The sequence below is a fragment of the Haliotis rubra genome, unplaced genomic scaffold (genome assembly GCF_003918875.1).
Source record: "Haliotis rubra isolate DU_JTF1 unplaced genomic scaffold, ASM391887v1 Scf373, whole genome shotgun sequence".
Taxonomy (NCBI): Eukaryota; Metazoa; Mollusca; class Gastropoda; order Lepetellida; family Haliotidae; genus Haliotis; species Haliotis rubra.
Window position 1 is genome coordinate 560,876 of NW_025767050.1, and position 18,752 is coordinate 579,627.

The 18,752-nt window shown below is 43.8% G+C and overlaps 1 long non-coding RNA gene across 1 annotated transcript; it reads left to right on the plus strand.

The window, feature by feature from the left end:
* The first annotated feature begins 7,690 nt into the window (after positions 1 to 7,690).
* LOC124286038 lies at positions 7,691 to 18,452 on the plus strand. The gene is made up of 6 exons (XR_006900936.1): positions 7,691 to 7,774; positions 8,154 to 8,228; positions 9,268 to 9,398; positions 13,427 to 13,570; positions 16,883 to 16,923; positions 18,337 to 18,452. It is a non-coding gene; the product is annotated as an uncharacterized LOC124286038 (long non-coding RNA).
* Positions 18,453 to 18,752: the final 300 nt, after the last annotated feature.

Below are 18,752 nucleotides of genomic sequence, written 5' to 3' on the forward strand. Positions count from 1 at the left end.
ACTCTGTCACACTTACCGGGCACACAGACACAGTGAGATATACTCTGTCACACTTACCGGGTACCCAGTCACAGTGAGACATATCCTGTCACACTTACTGGGCACACAGACACAGTGAGACATATCCTGTCACACATACCGGGTACACAGAGACAGTGAGATATACTCTGTCACACTTACCGGGTACCCAGTCACAGTGAGACATATCCTGTCACACATACCGGGTACACAGAGACAGTGAGATATACTCTGTCACACATACCGGGTACCCAGTCACAGTGAGACATATCCTGTCACACATACCGGGTACACAGAGACAGTGAGATATACTCAGTCACACTTACCGGGTACACAGAGACAGTGAGATATACTCTGTCGCACTTACCGGGTACCCACTCACAGTGAGACATATCCTGTCACACATACCAGGTACACAGAGACAGTGAGATATACTCTGTCACACTTACCGGGTACACAGAGACAGTGAGACATATCCTGTCACACTTACCGGGTACCCACTCACAGTGAGACATATCCTGTCACACTTACTGGGCACACAGACACAGTGAGATATACTCTGTCACACTTACCGGGTACCCACTCACAGTGAGATATATCCTGTCACACTTACTGGGCACACAGACACAGTGAGACATATCCTGTCACACATACCGGGTACACAGACACAGTGAGACATATCCTGTCATATCCTGTCACACATATCCTGTCACACATACCGGGTACACAGAGACAGTGAGATATACTCTGTCATACTTACCGGGTACACAGAGACAGTGAGATATACTCTGTCACACTTACCGGGTACCCACTCACAGTGAGACATATCCTGTCACACATACCGGGTACACAGAGACAGTGAGATATACTCTGTCACACTTACTGGGTACACAGAGACAGTGAGATATACTCTGTCACACTTACCGGGTACCCACTCACAGTGAGACATATCCTGTCACCCTTACCGGGCACACAGACACAGTGAGACATATCCTGTCACACATACCGGGTACCCAGTCACAGTGAGACATACCCTGTCACACTTACCGGGTACACAGACACAGTGAGACATATCCTGTCTCACATACCGGGTACCCTGACACAGTGAGCCATATCCTGTCACACTTACCGGGTACCCAGTGACAGTGAGAAATACCCTGTCACACTTACGGGTACCCAGTCATAGTGAGACATATCTTGTCACACTTACGGGTACCAAGGCGCTGTGAGACATACTCTGTCACACTTACCGGGCACACAGACACAGTGAGATATACTCTGTCACACTTACCGGGTACCCAGTCACAGTGAGACATATCCTGTCACACTTACTTGGCACACAGACACAGTGAGACATATCCTGTCACACATACCGGGTACCCAGACACAGTGAGACATATCCTGTCACACATACCGGGTACACTTACGGGAGACAGTGAGATATATCTCTGTCACACTTAGTCCGTGGTGCACCCAGTCACAGTGAGACATATCCTGTCACACTTACCGGGGTCACACACAGACACAGTGAGACATATATCCTGTCACACATACCGGGTACCCAGGACACAGTGAGCCATATCCTGTCATACTGTCAGTGAGACATGTCACACATACCGGGTACCAGTGACAGTGAGAAATACCCTGTCACACTTACGGGTACCCAGTCATAGTGAGACATATCCTGTCACACTGTTACCGGGTACCACAGGCGCAGTGAGATATACTCTGTCACACTCCTACCGGGCACACAGACACAGTGAGACTGTCAGTGTGGACATATCCTGTCACACATACCGGGTACACAGAGACAGTGAGATATACTCTGTCACACTTACCGGGTACCCAGTCACAGTGAGACATATCCTGTCACACTTACCGGGCACACAGACACAGTGAGACATATCCTGTCACACATACCGGGTACCCAGACACAGTGAGCCATATCCTGTCACACATACCGGGTACCCAGTGACAGTGAGAAATACCCTGTCACACTTACGGGTACCCAGTCATAGTGAGACATATCTTGTCACACTTACGGGTACCAAGGCGCAGTGAGACATACTCTGTCACACTTACCGGGTACCCAGGCGCAATGAGATATACCCTGTCACACTTACGGGTACCAAGGCGCAGTGAGACATACTCTGTCACACTTACCGGATACACAGACACAGTGAGATATATTATGTCACGCTTACCGGGTACCCAGTCACAGTTAGCCATACCCTGTCACATTTACGGGTATCCAGTCACAGTTAGACATACCCTGTCACACTTACGGGTACCCAATCACGGTGAGACATACCCTGTCACACATACCGGATACCCAGACACAGTGAGACATACCCTGTCTCACTTACCGGGTAGACAGACACAGTGAGACATACCCTTTCACACATACCGGGCACCAAGACACAGTGAGGGATATCCTGTCACACTGACGGGTACCCAGGCGCAGTGAGATATACCATTTCACACTTACCGGGTACCCAGTGACAATGAGGCATATCCTGTCACACTCACGGGTACCAAGACACGATGAGACATATCCTGACACAGTGATACATACCCTGTCACAGTTACCAGGTACACAGAGACAGTGAGATATACTCTGTCACATTTACGGGTACCCAGTCACAGTGAGACATATCCTGTCGTACTTATCGGGTACCCAGTCACAGTGAGACATATCCTGACACAGTGAGACATACCCTGTCACACTTACCAGGTAAACGCACCTTAATAAATACACATATGATATACTGACAATTATTCGCGGATTTTGATGTACATAGAAATTACATATTCTAAATTGTATACAGGCGATCGAGATTTTCCTCTGAAATGGTGAACTTTCCAGTCGAACGGGTTTTACGATAATACGTAATTTTTCTTAACATGTGTTAATGTCAATAAAATGTTTAGATGTAGTGTTTTAAAAGAGTTTTTGTATTTGATTACCGTTAGTTATTTCTGGTTTAAGTGTCACTGTGGGGGTTCGAGGATATGTACAATGAGTCCTTGGATCAACATGTACGTTATCCACCCCTGCAATTCGTGTCCCCTCTTTGTTCCACAGGTTCAGTATTTGCCAACATGTGGGACAAACTCTGACCTGCAGGTTACAGACTGCAATAGATTCAACAGCTTGCGAACCATCGGTACAGATACATTGGATTCCGAGGCTGAATGAACCAGGTGATGAATGTACATAGGCGGTATGTAACCACCATAGCTGATTTCGACTAGGAACTCGTGTCATCGAGTGAGTGAGTGAGGTTTGGGGTATTTTTCCCCTTGTAATATTATTTGGAACAATGGTTTCATATGGGATGAAGCCAAAAGTGACAAAGGTGGTCGCTGTTTTGACGTTGACCAATGAAGAATACTGATTCCAGTCAATGTTGGCAGTTTCCCAACTTTGATATAGGCCTACTTTGTTAATATTGTAGTTACTGGGTGGCTTCTCAGGTGTCATAAAAGCACAATGACCACAGTTAGCTATAATCATTTTGTGTGACGTTTGTCTGTTTACTGCGAGTACATAGTGTTTTGCCAATAAAGTGCTCTTTCAAATGTTGTATGGGGTTTGGTGGAACATTCGACTTAACAAAGAATTTAGATTGATCTCTGAGTGCTTGAATTTATTATTTAATTATAAATGTATGATTTATATTCTTGATGATATTAACATAAGTTATTGAATTTAATAAAATTGGTTATTGTGACTTTTTTCCTGTGATTTTTTTTCTTAGCCAAACTTTTTTCCCATGTCTTATTTTCCTGTGACTTTCTTTCAGATCACCTTCTCAGCAGCCCACCCACGATGTATTTGACGTCATTTGTCAGGGTGTAATTGTGAAACAGAAAACCGGGGTTTGTATATATGCATTTATAAGGGTATTTCTGGTTGCAGTATCCAACCTGTATTCAATCTGGGGGTCTTAATTAACTCATAATGTTATGAGCACTGATCCACGCCATCGGGGGGCGATGATACACAGCCACATAGCCTGTCTCCCACCTGGTTAATACATTGTAATGATGTTTAAAGATTTTAATATTTACTACAATTAATTGTCAACGTCCAAGATACACTAGCGAAATAAGTGTCGTCAAACATGAACATTAGGTGCGAAAAGAGATATGTAAAGTTAACGTGGTACACACTGTAGGAACACGAGATATGTAAAGTTTACGTGGTACACACTGTAGGAACAGAGAGATATGTAAAGTTTACGTGGTACACACTGTAGGAACAGGAGATATGTAAAGTTTACGTGGTACACATTGTAGGGACAGGAGATATGTAAAGTTAACGTGGTACACACTGTACGGACAGGAGATATGTAAAGTTTACGTGGTACACACTGTAGGGACAGGAGATATGTAAAGTTTACGTGGTACACACTGTAGGAACACGAGATATGTAAAGTTTACGTGGTACAATTGTACGTACACTGTCGTAGGACAGGAGATATGTAAAGTTTACGTGGTACACTGTGTATTGTAGGGACAGGAGATATGTAAAGTTTACGTGGTACACACTGTAGGAACACGAGATATGTAAAGTTTACGTGGTACACACTGTAGGGACAGGAGATATGTAAAGTTTACGTGGTACACATTGTAGGGACAGGAGATAGTAAAGTTAACGTGGGTAAAGTTAACGTGGTACACACTGTACGGACAGGAGATATGTAAAGTTTACGTGGTACACTGTACTGTAGGACAGGAGATATGTAAAGTTTACGTGGTACACACTGTAGGGACAGGAGATATGTAAAGTTTACGTGGTACACACTGTAGGAACAGGAGATATGTAAAGTTAGGGACACGTGGTACACAAAGTTAACGTGGTACACACTGTAGGGACAGGAGATATGTAAAGTTTACGTGGTACACACTGTAGGGACAGGATATGTAAAGTTTACGTGGTACACACTGTAGGGACAGGAGATATGTAAAGTTTACGTGGTACACACTGTAGGGACAGGAGATATGTAAAGTTTACGTGGTACACACTGTAGGAACAAGAGATATGTAAAGTTTACGTGGTACACACTGTAGGGACAGGAGATTCGAGTCAGTAACGCAGGCTCTGCAAATGCACAAGTTTTTATCATCGATATATTTAGCATTAAACGCGTGTGTTCAACCTTTTGTAATCAATGTTTAGGATTCAGTCAACAGACTGCGCGTGTGCTGTTAGGAATAAAGATACATCAATATTTGCCAGAGAGTGCAACTGAGCGCAGACTGTGAAGAAATACCTGTATTTGGTGATGTTACACGGCCTTTATGTATCGATAGGGGCCACATGACTGAAATGTTGTCAAGGTAAATAGATGTAAAACATGTTCTTATTAAGTGCAGGTGATTAGTATTTAATAAAGAAACATTTTAGCCGTTAGATAGGCCTTTTAATCAACATGTTCAGTGTGTTAATGTAACCTGTCATGTGATGCCATGTGATGCCATGTGATGCCATGTTGAGGCATGTGATGACATGTGATACCATGTGGAGGCATGTGATACCATGTGGAGGCATGTGATGCCATGTGATGCCATGTGATGCCATGTGATGCCATGTGGAGGCATGTGATGCCATGTGATGCCATGTGATGCCATGTGGAGGCATGTGGAGGCATGTGGAGGCATGTGGTGACATGTGATGCCATGTGGAGGCATGTGATGCCATGTGGAGGCATGTGATGCCATGTGATGCCATGTGGAGGCATGTGATGCCATGTGATGACATGTGATGCCATGTGATACTATGTGGAGGCATGTGATGCCATGTGATGCCATGTGATGACATGTGATACCATGTGGAGGCATGTGGTGACATGTGATGCCATGTGGAGGCATGTGATGCCATGTGATGCCATGTGATGCCATGTGATGCCATGTGGAGGCATGTGATGCCATGTGATGACATGTGGAGGCATGTGATGCCATGTGATGCCATGTGATGCCATGTGGAGGCATGTGATGCCATGTGATGCCATGTGATGCCATGTGATGCCATGTGGAGGCATGTGATGCCATGTGATGCCATGTGATGACATGTGGAGGCATGCACATAGCCGTGCAAACATATACTGAAGGAAACAAATAAGGGAACGCCACTTCATAGTCAGTGTTCCTGTATATATCCTCAGATTTCCTCCCACAGCGCTCTTCAAAGCTGGTGATGACACCTGGAAAATATTAAAGGAACACTTGAATTTTCATATGTTCATTTATTTGTTTCTCTCAGCATGTTTAGCATATTACAATAGTACGGTGACGTATAACAACGTCATGTATAGAAGTTGAGGTGAGGTGGAATGAGGTGGTGAGATGGGGTGAGGTAAGGCGAGGCGGGGATGAGATGAAGCGTGCGGTGAGTGAGTAAGTATGGTTTTACGCCGCTTTTAGCAATATTCCAGCAATATCACGGCGGGGGACACCAGAAATGGGCTTTACACATTGTGCCCATGTGTGGAATCGAGCATAGGGTGAAATGAGCTGAGGTGAGTTGAGGCAAGGTGGGGTGAGCAGAGGTGAGGTGAGGCGAGGCGGGGCTGAGGTGAGACGAGGTGGGGCGAGGTGAAGCGAAGGGTAAAATGAGGTGAGGTGAGGCGGGGGTGAGGAGAGCCGGGTTGAGGTTAAGTAAAGTTAGGGGTGAAATGAGCTTGGGTGAGGTGAAATAACATGGGTGAGGTGGGAATAACGTGTCTATCAGGATTATTTCACTTCATGTAGTAATGAATACCATATCACGCGCATCATGCATGCACGCGTGTGAGGCTGTTTGTGAGGTGAGGTGAAATGGGGTTTAACGTCGTACTTAAGAATATTTCGCTCACATGACGACGTGCATGCGTGTGTATGTGTGGCTGCTTGTACTAGCCCAAACTTCAGCTGGTTTATAGTGCTAGCCCACTGAGATACCATGCCGCAGCGAAGCATAAATCCCCTACTCAGACACATTATACTGACTCTGAGCTGACTAGTCCTTGTTGTACCCATTAATGCCGAGCGCTAGGCAGGGATCAACCTGTACCATATTTTGACGTCTTTTGGTATGACGTGGCCGGGGATCGAACCCGCGACCTTTCGCTCTCCGGGCGGACGCTCTTTCCTATTGTGAAAGAAGTATAGATTGATGAAGTGAAATCTCCTTTCGTTTGAATGTTTTCATAAACTCGATGTTATGATGTTGTTAATTTAAAAGAGACTTTTCTGAACTGAACGTGGGAGCATAATTTGGAGCTAGATTGACATCTAAAACTGGTTACAAATGTGTAAAGGAAGTTAAACTTGCTTAACTTCAATTGGGCATTTCGCATTGAATCATGTTAAGAGTTACAAGTCCATAAGATGATGACAGTCTCATATAGGCATATTCGTCTCTACCGACCCCGTGACAGCTTTATAGCGAGGAGGTAACGTAGATTGATTAAACTATTTGATAAGTTCTCTCTAAAGAAACCAGAATCTATTTTAGATTCAACTATTTAAGGTGTTTCACGAGGTAGCGGGTGCGAGGTATTTGGTCATTGTAGTATTGACATTCATGTGTTGAGGAGGTTGTGAGGCTGACGCTCCCTTGCACGTTGATGTTGAAACAGGGTGGAGTAGACGTGAGTGAGTTGTTGGAGATATTTATTTACGTAGGAGAAGATGGACTCGTCCGGGTGGGAACAGCGACACAGTCGGTCACTTACTGGTTTGAAACAGGACAAATTACTCTAAGAGATTGGTGAGTCTTCGTAGTTAAATCAGTAGCCATTCTTCTACGCATGTAACTCTACACTATTTCTCGTTGAAGGTTTTAGCTAGATAGTAACTGTATATTTAACCCGACAGGTGAACCCAACTGGATTTCTAAATATTACAATGACTACTATAAAAAAACATTCAAAGTATTGTTTTAATCTAGGCATACACCCGGAGAAAATATTTGAGTGACTTTCACTCTCAGTTTCACAGTAAACGGCACATTATCACCACTATCAAATAGCAGTAATCATAACGTCGGTGTGGTCTCATTTATGTGGATTTAGATATGTTGAAAGGATTTTATTTGAACTGTTTAAATGACGTGTATACTAGTAAAAACTAATATGTATTTGCTGTAGATGATGTTGAGAACAGCAATTATTTGGGCAGTGTTCGCGGTGACGGGGGGCGTTTCTGTACGACCCCAGCGGCAGGTGAGTGAATTCGCAAGTACCCAATATGTCCTGTACTCAGTGTACGAGTGTCCGACCGCCGAGACGGGCTACATTTCTGACGGAAACATGCTCCATACATCTGAGTAAAATAACCATCTCTTATAATCTATTTTTCAAATTGAGCGTTACATTAGACTTACATTTGTTGACAATTACTGTTTGAACATTGAACTATCGTATCGCAAGCTCAAAGCACTGCGTTGGCATATTTATCACGGAGTTCTGCAAACTCGGAATCGGATTTCTTTGAACATGAAAATGAATTATGGTTTGTTGATTGTTATTTTACGTATGAAGAGTTCACAGCAACAACAATGTATGTTCCCAAAGTGCCTAAACTTGTTGCTCGTAAGTATATGAACAGCAACAGTTTGTTTCACTTAGTCCTTCTTTATTCACTAAAATAGAGCCAGGAGAGTGTCAGCGTCACTGAATATAAATACTCATAAGTCATAAGAGTTATTATACAATTGGTTCACTTTGAAATGCAAATTCAGCTTGAGGTCGCAACTTCATGCATATGTATTGGAGCCTCGGTCCGACTTACATGGCCATCTCGGATTAGCAGGCAGCAGTACACAGTCGAGCTACCTTTATTCACGTGACTATCACGTGACACAATAAACATACATGATCGTAGCGTAGCTCTACAACATCGGGCGTGATTCTACACTTGCACGAGATTTGTGTGGCGGAGCCTGGCAGTTGGTTTGTTGTTTGATGCCGCACTCAGCAATATTTCAGCTATACGCAGCGGTCTGTAAATATTCAAGTCTGGACCAGACAATCCAGTGATCAACAACATGAACATCGCTCCATGCAGGTGGGATACGATGACATGTGTCAACCAAGACAGCGAGCCTGACCACCTGATCCCGTTAGTCGCCTTTTACGACAAACATGGGTTGCTGAAGACCAATTCTAATCAAGGCTCGGGCCAGGAAGTAATCGGACCACGGTGAAATATCACTATTCAACAGAAGCCCCGTTGTGTAATATGGTTTGTTCTGACTTGCAGTTTCTGTTGCAACCCACCAAAAACATTTCAAGAGAAGATCGACCGAATTATAGCCTTCAACGACAACGACAGTGACGGAATCGTCAGCCCCCAGGACCTCGACCGTGACCTCATCCTGTACGACATCAACGGTAGGGTGGTGCTTGAGATTCATAACTCCGTTCGGGGCAACTCGTATTTTTCCGGAATATGAGTCGTGCAGACTGCGTAAAAGCAACAGAAATAAGCGAGTGTTGCCGACATGGTATTTCTTTGTGCTAGGAATGTTGGGGAGGTCGGGGGTGTGACGGTTAAAGCTGATGATGTTGAGGGATGGGTTTTGTTTCAGTCTCATTTCAGTCAAATATGATACTCTGATAGCCCTCTTCTTGAGGAGGGGCGCTGGGGTAGCCAAATGGTTAAAGCGCCCGTTCGTCACGACGAAGACCCGGGTTCGATTCCCCACATGGGTACAATGTGTAAAGCCCATTTCTGGTGCCCCCCGCCGTGATATTGCTGGGATATTGCTAAAAGCGGCGTAAACCATACTCACTCACTCTATGTGAGGATCTGAGGGCAGATGGATGGAGGGTGGTTTCGTTAGAAGATAGGGTGAACTTTGCGGATACTGATTTCACATTTCCGAAACGATTCGGTTTCATTTCTGTACCACGTCACTTGGGAAATTTAACAAACGAAAACCCACATAGAATACAAGTACTCCTTCGATAGTACTCAATGTCGGATGTAAGATGCCATGGTACTTATAACGACAGGATGAAAATTAACAACAACAAATTATTCATGTCACTATCGTTTACATTCGGACCAAGCCGATCAACTTCGTTTTCGAGATATAGAAATCGGATATGCTTGTCTGAATGTCACCTACCGAGCATTTAGAAGCTTCGACGCTGATTGGCTCATTGGAATGTTTACCCGCTGTGACCTCCCAGGAAGTAGTTCTCAGATCTTTGCGTCAAGAAGTATCGGAAAATAACAATATGATTCTGATTAATGAAATCTGAGTTTTGTTCAACTAGTTTGGGACACCTGAGTCAGTTTTACCGTTGTTTTGACCAACAGTTCCATCGGTTACCAGCCTCCGCAATGTATATCACAGGCAACACAGTGTAATCTTTCTCCGTTGACCCTTTCCGCTCTCATCATCATTCACAGTCACCCCGCGTCTCCGAATGGGGGATTCTGCTTGTTATGTGATACACTTGCCCCATGCACCGATGATGTTTTGATGAAAGAAACCCATAGAAAAAAACTCTTCTTGATTAGGGATATGTTCATGATAAGCCCATCAACATGGACAAGTAATATGTACTACCGGGTACCCATCAAAATAATATATACTAGACTCACTTAAAGCACTCACTATATGTTATGTATACAGATGTATATGGTTACATCGAAGATAAATTTCTCCACTAACTTGGGGGAACCAATTGCAAAACGTATGCTGGTGAATTGCAAAGTATCATGCATCAAATTGCAGAAAAACACGTGCAAATATCGTGCATGTGAACAGCTGCGTTTTGGTGTTAATTTGAGATTAGGAATTCGCCAATTTTCACAGGTTGATCATTTATTGAAGTCATAACAATAATTTTCAACGTTACGAATTTGTTTTACAATACATCAGTTCAATAAACAGCACCTTGAAACAGTATGGAATATTTTGCAAAATTTAGTTTAGAACAGTTGACTGAAGTAAGTGGCTACATTTACACTCTTGAGTCTAAACTATTTAAACACCGCCTGAATCGAAGGGCAATTTTTAAACATTTGGTCTAAACAGGCGATCTTACTCCAGCATACTGGATTGCACATGTAAAGCACGTGCTTCGCACAATATCCCCAAACTTATGGGTCACGTGTTCTGAGAAGACGTCATTGGGGTAGAATTTTCACAATTGCAGCATGTCTACTGTAGTTTTCTCAACAGCTTTGAAATACGACAACCCGTGAAGATCCGGGTTATAACTGATCTTCAGGCTACTAACCTAAGAGGTGACTAACGGGATCGGGTGGTCAGGCTTGCTGACTTGGTTGACACATGTCATCATATCCCAATTGTATAGATCGATGCTCACACTGATGATCACTGGATTGTCTGGTCCAGACTCGATTACTTACAGACCGCCGCCATATAGCTGGAATATTGCTGAGTGCGGCGTAAAACCAAACTCACTCACTTACTAAAATACGACAGGGCTACAGAGCTTTTAGTGATAAGAGGTTGATTTTCAGAAAGTACACGATAACAAGGTACTGGCATGAATGACGCAGGGTTGTTGTGTCGCAACATCGGTGCTAACATAAACATTAACGTCATGGATGTTAGTCGACGTGTGAGGAAGCGCGTGGCCTCCGGTGACGTGAAGTATCGTCCAAGACCTGGAGATTTGGGACCACCAATGACCGAGATGAGTCCTATTTCGTTTTTGGCAAGACGTAATCTCACGACCCATGACCAACAACTGTGCCGGCAATGGAGAGTGGGAGTTTATCTCTCCACAGTAGCATCAGAAGGAGGCTGCGGGCTTCTGGTCTGAGGGAACGTAGTCCAATCAGAAGTGACGACCTTACAGATAGGCGCACGCTGGAACATCGACCCATCAGATGTAACGTCCTTACAGACAGGCGCACGCTGGAACGTCGACCAATCAGATGGGGCGTACTTTACAGGCACGCACCGGAAGGATCCTCAGTGACGCCTAGCGGTGGAACGAGTTATCTCCCTCTTTCACAGCTGGACCTCAAGGGAGGATCCTCAGTGATGCCTAGCGGTGGAACGAGTTGTCTCCCTCTTTCACAACTGGACGTCAAGGGAGGATCCTCAGTGATGCGTAGCGGTGGAACGAGTTATCTCCCTCTTTCACAACTTGACGTCAAGGGAGGATCCTCAGTGACGCCTAGCGGTGGAACGAGTTATCTCCCTCTTTCACAACTGGACGTCAAGGGAGGATCCTCAGTGACGCCTAGCGGTGGAACGAGTTATCTCCCTCTTTCACAACTGGACCTGAAGGGAGGATCCTCAGTGACGCCTAGCAGTGGAACGAGTTATCTCCCTCTTTCACAACTTGACCTCAAGGGAGGATCCTCAGTGATGCCTAGCGGTGGAACGAGTTATCTCCCTCTTTCACAACTGGACGTCAAGGGAGGATCCTCAGTGACGCCTAGCGGTGGAACGAGTTGTCTCCCTCTTTCACAACTTGACGTCAAGGGAGGATCCTCAGTGACGCCTAGCGGTGGAACGAGTTATCTCCCTCTTTCACAACTGGACGTCAAGGGAGGATCCTCAGTGATGCCTAGCGGTGGAACGAGTTATCTCCCTCTTTCACAACTGGACCTGAAGGGAGGATCCTCAGTGACGCCTAGCATAGGAACGAGTTATCTCCCTCTTTCACAACTGGACGTCAAGGGAGGATCGTCAGTGACACCTAGCAGTGGAACGAGTTATCTCCCTTTTTCACAACTGGACCTGAAGGGAGGATCCTCAGTGACGCCTAGCGGTGGAACGAGTTATCTCCCTCTTTCACCACTGGACGTCAAGGGAGGATCCTCAGTGACGCCTGGCGGTGGAACGAGTTATCTCCCTCTTTCACAACTGGACATGATAGGGAGGAATAGATGTAGTCGGGGAGGTAACGTTTACCGACAGTGTTTGACGCTTGCACTAAAATGGATGATTGGTTAATTTCACATTTTCCCTTCCCTCCCTCCCTGCGCATGTGCTATGAGCGCAGCCCAGCTGTTGAAACCACTTTTTCCCCCAAGCGCTGGGGGGAAATTAGTGAATCGTTTGAACTCCGATTTCGCGCGTTTTTTTCATCGCGTTATTTTTCAACTTTATAAGTTGAATTTGCATTATTGATGATTTGTTTCGGTAAGTCCATACCGAAAGGTATCAGAATCTGCAAAGCTGTGTTTTACGTTGCATGTGACCTTTAAGGAAAACCAAGTTCTGTGGATAGTCAACTTGCTTGCTAGTCATCACTTGCTTAAGAACGGTGTTAGCATCTACACCGAAACGTCGCACTCATTGGAATAAAGAAGTTGACTATCCATAGAACTTGGATTTCCCTCATGCTTGAGTTGATCCAGTGTCTGTAAGATTGTATGTACACATGAGTGACACCATTCTCCAGAACTGTGTCTATTTCAGACGACTGCAGCATCTCCCAGTTCGAGTGGGCAGCTGTGTGGTCATGTCGCTATGGTGACACCCCGGACAAGGCGGTCGATATTTTCAACAGAATAGCAGAGGGTAAAACATCTCTTAGCTTCAAGACAATGAGAGGGAATGCAAGTAAGTATATATTCTTCGTTAGGGGGTCCGTATATGAAAACAATAGAATTTATAATTTCTTCATCATCTGCATACATGTATATGCCATTAAAACGATGCCTATACGAAAACAGGAAGCGAAACGAGATTAATTCATTGTCATTATCACGTGTTTTTAAACCAATCAATAAGCCGTGTTAGTCTTATCGATCTCAGATAAAGGTATACTTTATCGTCAATAGTGAACCACACTCGTTCAAACAGCAGGTTTTATCCCACCCCCCACAAACGGACGCTGATATGTAAGTCGATGTATAGTGAAATAAAGATGAGTAGGGCGAACACTAAATGATGTTCGAGATATACGATGTCCTTTGTTGAATCTGACATATGCAACACAACTGAAGGTAGCGCTCCAAAAGGTAAATGTATTCGAAATACTCGACATTCGACACATCCAGTTTGACTCATTAAGGACAAACAGGTACAGGACAAAGAAAGAACCTGTTTAAGTAAATAATAGTAATAATAAGTACATTTATAATGCGCCAAACCCAGACACAAAGTGCATGCTCATAGAGCTACATGAGAGATTCTGACATCACCAGGTTAAGAGATAGCGGCTAGAAATGATTAGAGTCTATAGAACTGAGTGAAGAGAAATGTTTTGAGACTGTCTTTGAACATTTGGAGAGTAGGGATTCCTTTAAGATGATCCGGAATTGTATTCCAGAGAGTGGTGGCATTGTAAGTAAATGATCTCTGACCAAATCGTCTCAGCCGTGGGGTTGGAACAGAGAAGAGATGTTGTTGGGCAGATCGGAGGACTCTAGATGGGTGGTAGGCCTGTGTGACTCCTGACAGGTAGGAAGGTGCTGACTGGTGATAACACTGATAGGCCAGTGCAAGCACTTTATACTGAACAGTGAGTCATCAAGTCCTTGTTTCTTAATGAGCGGACCTACAACTGCCTCTTTAAGAACCTTAGGAACTGTTCCAGACTTGAGACTCTGGTTAACAATCCTGGTGATGACTGGAAGAAGTAAGTCCCTGTAAGTCAGCAGGATCTTTGTAGGAATAGGATCAAGGCTGCACGTGGTTGGCTTACTAGACTTGATAAAAGAGAGGACATCTTGTTCAGAGAAAGCTTCAAGTACGTCCAGTTTTTCTCCCACAAACTGAACCGGTACATGATCAGCGTCGGAGTTTTCCCCTGAAAAAGTTTCTTGGAAATTTGACGTATCTTGTCAATCTTATCCGTGTAGAAATTATCGAACTTTTCAACAAGTACATCATTAGTATTTGCTGGAGGGCTTTCTGCCCATCAGCGCAAAGATAAAGTTGTATAGAGCACTGGATGAGTCCTTGCATTCTATAACTCAAAGATAAAGTTGTATAGAGCACTGGATGAGTCCTTGCATTCTATAACTCAAAGATAAAGTTGTATAGAGCACTGGATGAGTCCTTGCATTCTATAACTCAAAGATACAGTTGTATAGAGCACTGGATGAGTCCTTGCATTCTATAACTCAAAGATAAAGTTGTATAGAGCACTGGATGAGTCCTTGCATTCTATAACTCAAAGATAAAGTTGTATAGAGCACTGGATGAGTCCTTGCATTCTATAACTCAAAGATAAAGTTGTATAGAGCACTGGATGAGTCCTTGCATTCTATAACTCAAAGATAAAGTTGTATAGAGCACTGGATGAGTCCTTGCATTCTATAACTCAAAGATACAGTTGTATAGAGCACTGGATGAGTCCTTGCATTCTATAACTCAAAGATACAGTTGTATAGAGCACTGGATGAGTCCTTGCATTCTGTAAACTTAGATGCACAATATTCACTTTTTGCTCTCCGAATCTGTTGAGTTACAGCATTTCTTGCATTTTGAAATATCTGTCGATGAACCCCCAAACGTGAGTTCCTCCACTCACGTTCTGTTCTACGACGAATGTTCTTTTCAGCTAGAACATCATGGTTGTACCAAGGAGTACTTGTTTTTTGTAAATTTCTTTGTGCAAGGGGGAGCATGTTTTCAAGGTGTAATTATAAGTGTCACACAAGTCATCAAGATCTTCTGGAGGATCAGAGACAAGTTTTGATTTTCTCAGGTCACTGGGAAATGAAAGCGTATCAATGTCTTTAAGATTCCGACACGTGACATCAACGTGCTCGATCGGAGGACCGGAAAGTGAAAGATTGATCCGACAACTGTTTATCTTCAACAGAGAATCTATTTATCAACTCACAGTCACTCCTTGTCAGTGACGTGGCCATATTTATGTGTAGGAACATTCACATGCAGCAGAGCTGAACAATACCATATACTTTTGTAAATGGTCGTCTAGAAAAGAAGTAATATCCTGATAAAACTGTGACATACGAATCTTGTTTGCATTTGATGTAGGGGGTCTATAGAGACAAGCTGCCCTAAGAGTGACTTTGGAATATGATATCAACACTTCCATTAGTTCAAAGGAATCATACACAGAGATTGAAGTATCAATAATTCTTATCATAAGTGATGTCCTGTGAATAACTGCCACTCCACCTCCAGTAGTATGCCTCCGAGGACCATGTAGCAACTTGTATCCGCTAGGAGTCATTTCAGCAATTAGCGAGTCATCTCCTTTTTCTCCCAACCATGATTCAGTAATAACCAAAGCATCCAAATTGTCATCAATGACAACACGTCGCCCTTTCTAGCGAAAGCGAACCCAACGAACGATTTGATTCGTTATAACCACATTGCAATGTTAACTGTTGAGATGTCATCTTATACCGGCCTTAATCAGGAGTGTCAGGGGCGGATCCAGGATTTTGGAGAAAGGAGGAGTGGGGTGAGAGGCGGGGGTGCGCACCCCCCTCTGGATCCGCCCCTGGGTGGGCTCCCACCAATATTACACATCCAAATATTGTTGTTCGGTTATGAACCAGTACAAGCATCTGATCGAAAGGCGACTCAAATTACTTATATTATGTCCCCTTCGTATTTGTTAACCTCAGCTTATTACCACACTAGAATTAAGAGTTACGCCCCTTGAAATGGTTAGACCAAGTTTTAACTCGCATAGTTCAGTAATCTGAATGAAGCCAGTGGGCTTGTCCTGGAGGCGAGTCTCGGTCGTGAATGGAGTCGTTGGTAACCTCTAGCATGTTTCCTAATCTTCAATGTTGACTTGTCTCGGATGAATGTGAGCATGAGAAGAATGTTTCTTCTTGAAAACAGATATTGTTGACCGTCCGCAAGCAGGAAAGCAAACACCTGTTTCTCCACAACCCAGGCACTCTGTCTTTTGAAAGAAACTTACTATTACTTATTTTTCAGGGAACGTTACCAGAGCTGATTTCGAAAAAACTGTTCGAGGGGTAAGTGCTTACATTTGGTGTTCTACCTATCATGGCGCCCCATTAATCCGCTTCGGGTGGGCAGAGGAGGTGAGTTTGGGGTGGGTTTCTGTGTCTGTGTGTGGCATGTACAGCCAAAACCCACCACTCCCACCCCGTCTACCGCCTCTGAGGTGTAGCGGTTAGAGCGTCCGTCCGGAGAGCAGAAGGTCGCGGGTTCAATCCCCGGCCGCGTCTTAGACGTAAAATATTACAAATAGTTATTATACTAGCAATTAGATGGTTGTTTGATTGGTATTTAACGACGCACTCAGCAGTATTCCAGCTATATGACAGCGGTCTGTAAATAATCTAAATAATCGAGTCCGGACCAGACAATCCAGTGATCAACAGCATGAGCATCGATCTACGCAATTGGGATACGTGACAACCACCCGATCCCGTTAGTCGCTCTTACGAAAAGAATGGGTTACTGAAGACCAATTCTAACCCGGATCTTCACGGGTTACTAGCAATTACAGATATGTGTACAATTAATATACAAGGAGAGGGCTTACCTGTAATGAGTAAGATCAACATAAGAAAATGTCGATGTCTGTGAGCCATCATACCAGGCAGACAGGTAGCAATTGAATGTAAATTCAAATTGTGATTACATCACAGCCCATGAATTGGCTGCAAGTCAGATAAGGAACGGTTAGCACGTACAGCTCCTTACAATAAGACAGTGGAGATGCAGCATTAAGATAGAATAAGTTTGGTGTTCCAATCTTGAACTCTGGGTTTCAATCCCAATATTAGCCCAATTTGATGACTGGTTTGTTAAGGTCCATTCTCATGGCACGATTTGTAGTAACTACGTGTAGAAGCGACCGGAGTTGCAACGTGAGAACACCCTTGTCGTATCAAGCGAGTTGAGAGAAATAGAAACTTCCCTATTTCGTGCGACGGATCGTGTGGATTTGACCAATCAGAAACATCGAAACAGTCAGAGAAGAATTCACTCCCTTTGTAAACATGGAGGCGCTGGCGGTAGGTCTGCGCAGTAGCCACTGCCTAACCAAAACGGATTTGTGTTTCCTTTTCCTTTGCCAAATATACAGCAATTAACGCCATCATCTCCTCGTCGTTTGGTGACGCCACCTCGCTTGAAAACGACAAGATCATCGTGAGAGATTCCAAGTCGTATCAACTAATCTATATACGATGTTTACATCCATGTAGATACTACAAATTGTTACTACAAGTCGCACCGTGAGGACGGACTTTTGGCACCATATCACTGGTCATGAATCTCATCGACTTCGTAAACGTCCCCGACGTGCATCACCCCGTGATTTCCTCCAATGCAGCACACCTTGTCATAACTGTAACATGAGAAGTGACGTAAACCCACACTCCCTTTGTTGTTCATAGTTGTCTCCTGTGTTTCAGTTCTACTTGGATCCGGCTGAAACCATGCTTTGACCAACCTGTTATACAATACCCAAAGCGTCTATTTCCAGAATTATACAGATGCTTGTACCTTTTTAAATAAACGCAGAAAACACTCTATTCTTTATCCTTATATTTTCAGAGAGGTTATCAGTAAGGTAATAATCTCGTCGTGTTTGACATTTTCCAGGTAGTATTTACGTCATGTTTGAAGTTTTCCAGGTAGTATTTACGTCATGTTTGACATTTTCCAGGTAGTATGTATGTCATGTTTGACATTTTCCAGGTAGAATTTATGTCTTGTTTGACATTTTCAAGGTAGTATTTAAGCATAACTGACCCCAGCTAATAATGATTGAAAATGATTCACAAAACAATAAACTACTGTTGAGAAACAAAATAGTTCATCACATCTG